The sequence below is a fragment of the Octopus bimaculoides genome, chromosome 24 (assembly GCF_001194135.2).
Source record: "Octopus bimaculoides isolate UCB-OBI-ISO-001 chromosome 24, ASM119413v2, whole genome shotgun sequence".
Lineage (NCBI taxonomy): Eukaryota > Metazoa > Mollusca > Cephalopoda > Octopoda > Octopodidae > Octopus > Octopus bimaculoides.
This window is the reverse complement of record NC_069004.1, coordinates 14,837,662-14,842,248: the sequence shown is the minus strand read 5'-3', so window position 1 is coordinate 14,842,248 and position 4,587 is coordinate 14,837,662. Positions and strand designations below refer to the sequence as shown.

The 4,587-nt window shown below is 37.1% G+C and overlaps 1 protein-coding gene across 4 annotated transcripts in view; it reads right to left on the bottom strand.

Annotated features, from left to right (window-relative positions):
* LOC106870177 (oxygen-dependent coproporphyrinogen-III oxidase) overlaps window positions 1-4,587 on the bottom strand; it is a 360,259-nt gene that overhangs the window by 129,344 nt on the left and 226,328 nt on the right. The window lies entirely within an intron of this gene.

The following is a 4,587-nucleotide window of genomic DNA, read 5'->3' as shown; positions in this document are numbered from 1 at the left end:
TATATATATATATATATATATATATATATATATATATGCTGGAAGAGTGCAGTTTCAAAATTCCACTCATAAGACTATGGTAGAAGATGCTTGCCCAATGTGCTGGGGAGGGAACTGAACCTAGAATCACTGGTGGCAAAGGAAAACTTCTTCAGCACACAGCCATGCTTGTGGCCTTTTGTGTATATATTGTATGAATTTGATATATGTATATCAGCAGATATGTATGTATTTTGCATGTGTGTACAAGTGCTATAGCATTCAATGCTAAAAAAAAAAATCATTTACCAATAAAATAACAGGATATACATTAATTTGGTGTAGCAGTTATGGTCAGTATTATCAAAAGAGGAAGACAGGAAAAAAGTAGTCTAGACATTTATAAACATGCAACAAATCTATAAGCTATGCAGAAGAATGGTGCAATACAAGGGAAATAATCTGTATTCTTATTTCTCGGAGAAACCTGCAGACTATAGAGGGAGAGGGAGGAGGTAAATTGGTGGTGGTGAGAGAGAGAGAGAGAGAGAGAGAGAGAGAGAGAAAGAGAGAGATAGAGAGAGAAAGAGCAAAGAAAAAATTCAATGAAATTTAAATCAAAATGTTAGTGTTGTATGGAAATGGAGACAAAGTAGAGGGAGGGGAAGTCTATTGAAGGACAAAAGAAGATGAGATTAAGAGACAGATGAAAGGAAAACCAAAAAAATAAAAAATAAACAAGAAAAAAAAAGAACTCAAATAAATCAATAATTGCAGAGAGAGAAAAAAAATTTTTTTCTCAGAAAATGATATAATTTACAATCGATATATTAAGTGTAATAACAGGATTTTGGCAGAGTAGAAGCTATCAATCTTTCTATGGTTGTTTAGATCAAACTTTCAACAATAACTGGATTTTTTCCAAATACTTGAAGTCAATTTCACACATCGTTAAGACTGGGGGGAAAAAACAGCAAAATCAGTACACCCAGGATCGAGAACAAGAATTTGGGAGACAAAGCAGAAAGGAAACTGGACTTTACCCTCAAGTTTGCTGACTGAGAATTCTGCTGAAGAAAGTCTTTGTAGAAAAATAGGACATGGAAAGATGTGAGATTTATGCAAGCCTGTTACCAGATTTTAGTGACTGGGAGTGCTTAAGAATATTCTGGATGGGCATTAATTTGTATTGCAGGGAGATTTTTGTAAACTGTATTTTCCAAATCTGAGGGTGCACCATTCAACAGTGCCCCCTCACTATTCAATGAGAATGTTAGACTTCAAGAAATGTATTGCAGGAAGATTTTTGTAAACTGTTTTCTAAATCTGAGAGTGCACCACTGAATGGTGAGGGGGCAGTGCCATCAAGTGCACCCCACCCTTAGCGACAGGCATGGATTTATGATATTTCCAAGGAAATTATGAATATCAGTGAAGGGAAAACAGTTGTTATTACAGACTGATACTAGACTACAGAGTCAATTTAACAGAAAAGGTTCATCATCTTCATTTAACGTCCACTTTTCATGTTGGCATGGGTTAGATGGTTTGATTGGAACTGGCGAACCAGAGGGCTGCACCAGGTTCTAGTCTGATTTGACATGGTTTCTACAGCTGGATGCCCTTCCTAATGCCAACCACTCCAAGAGTGTAATGGCTGCTCTTTATGTGCCACAACTACGATTTCACTTGCCTTGATGGGTCTTCTCAAACATGGGATATCACCAAAGGATTTGGTCACTTATCATTGCGTCTGTGAGGCCCAATGTTCAGAGAGCACTTATTATGTGCCACCGGCATGGGTACCAGTTACATGTCACCAGCATTGAACACAACTATGATTTCACTGGTTGCCAAGTGGTAGTGGGGGACAAACATATATATATATATATATATATATATATATATGTATATATATATTTTTTTTTTTTTCATCATCATCATTGGTATGGGTAAAGACCCCCTTCTGTCATGAATAACCATGGTATTGCACCTCGAAAGTTCCCCTCTGAGGCACAAGTCTGGGCAAGGTTGTTCATGGAAGGCTAGCAGTCGCCCATGCATACCAGCCACCCTTTTCCATGCCACAGATGTTATCCAAAAGAAAGGCAAAAGCTGATAGAGCTTGGCACCAGTGATGTTGCAAATCATTTCTGCAGCTGAGTGAACTGGAGCAATGTGAAATAAAGTGTCTTACTCAAGAACACAGCCTAGTCCAAGAATTGAACTCACTGCCTCATGATTGTGAGCCTGACACTCTAACAACTGAGCAATGTGCCTTCATCATCCAAATCATATATATACAACAAGCTTTTTCAGTTTCTGTCTGCCAAATCCACTCATAAGGATTTAATTGGCCTGAGGCTGTAGTAGAATACATTTGCCAAGGTGCCACTCAGTGGGACTGAACCCACGACCATGTGGTTAGGAAGCAAGCTTCTTACCACACAGACACACCATGGCTATAACTAGTTCAGAAAGACATTATGTTCATGGAAACAATTGATAGCCTTTGTCAGCAAAAATATGTGAATAAAATCTGTACTAAAAACTAAATAAGTTTGTATGCTGCAAAAAAGGAAGATGTAAATTTTAACATTGTTGTGGACAGAACCGTTATCTTTCTTGGAGAAGAAATGAAAAGAAAGGCTTCACTGAAACATTAGAAGACATGACTCTTTATGGGACACAAACTTGATAAGTTTGTGCACTGGAAGAAGTGATAAGGTAAATTCTTATGTTTGAGACTAAATGAAAAAAAAATAAAACAACTACAGAATCATAAGCAAATGCTTCTCTGTATCACATGCAAACTTATTCAATTTTTGCAAGCTTTATTAACCTTTTCTTAATTATATTTCTAATGAATAGGCTGCCTAAGTGTTTCGATTAATTTTCACTACATTAATTAATCTTCAAATACATTAATTTCCAAAGTCTTCTCTAAGAAGTCTTTGAAAAAGTTTTACAGAAATATCTGTAATTTTTTATATATTGGTTGTTGTTATTTAGTTTCTGGTCAGCTCTAACCAAGCTGACCTATGATCAAGGACATTCTAGATATGACCATCCTGTCTTTTTACTATGCATAGAGAACCCGGGATCACATTATTCAGTGTATCTTTTTCCTAAGACAGTGGATGCATCGAGAGAGATTTGGTCACTATTGCTAGCATGTAGAGCAATCACACAGAGACGCTCTCTTGCTTGTTATTCTGGTATATAATAATACTCTAGATATTTTCAAAGTAGAATTTCATGATATTATTTATGTGATAATGAGATTTTAATTGAGATTTTGACTGAAATATGAACAATTTAACAAATGTGATTTCAGGCCAGTTATTAAAAAAAAAACAGACAAGGGTGAATAGATGAATCATTGCAGTTACCTCTCGTTGACTGGTTCCCCTATTGTTATGGTTCAGCGAAGGGAGACCAATTGTCAAAACAGTTGTTTCGACAATTAATCAGCCAACATTTAATAAACTGGCAAACTTACAAGAAAGAAGAAACTGTTATCTTTCAACCTTTGACTTGTTTCAGTGATTAGACTGTGGCCATGCTGGGGCACCACCTTGAAGAATTTTAGCTGAATGAATCAACCCCAGTAATTAGATATTTTTTTTAAAAGCCTGGTATCTATTCTATCAGTCTCTTTTGCCAAACTGTTAAGTTATGAGGATGTAAACACATCAATACAGGTTGTAAAGCAGTGGTGGGGGACAAACACAGTCACAAAGATACACACACACACATGACAGGCTTCTTTCAGTTTTCACCTACCAAGTCAACTCGCAAGGCTTTGGTTGGCCTAAGGCTATAGTAGAAGACACTTACCCAAGGTGCCACGAATTGGGACTGAATACAGAACCATGTGGCTGCGAAACAAATATCTTATCACACAGTAAATGCCTGGGCCAATTCATACAACTATACCAGTTAACATTTATTCATCATTATCATTGTCATTTTGCATCTGCCTAAGATGCTGGCATGGGTTGGGTAGATTGTGAAGTTCCAAATCAATTCGTATTTAGAGCTACTACTCTCTTGGATAATTCAGGGATGTCTCACCAGTACATTCCAGTTTTGGCATGATTTTTACAGCTGAATGCCTGATACAAATAATTGTCAGTTTTCAGAATAGGGTTCTCCTTTTTTAGTTTCTTCATCATCATTTTGTGTGTGTGCATGCATGCATGCGTGCACGTGCATGTGATGCACTCTCCTGCTGAAAATGGCAAATGAGTGTTCAGCTATTTTGCTGAACGACCTGCTCAAATGATTTGTTTATACTGATCAAATATTCATGCTGTACATTAGCTCACTCCCTCCATCAAATTGATGCTGGCTGAATAGGTATATGGTGTACCATGCGTCAGGTGTTGAAGTAATTGAAAAGCAATGTGAGATAGTATTTTGCTCAAGAACACAACCTACCACATGGCCTAGGAACTGAAATCATGATCGCTAAGTCATGAGTGCAACACCCCTAACCACTAAGCCATGCATCCTCATGTGTGTGTGTGTGTGTGTGTGTGTGTGTGTGTGTGTGTGTGTGCATATATATAGTTCATATTTGGTTTGCAAGGTTTAATAGTATAT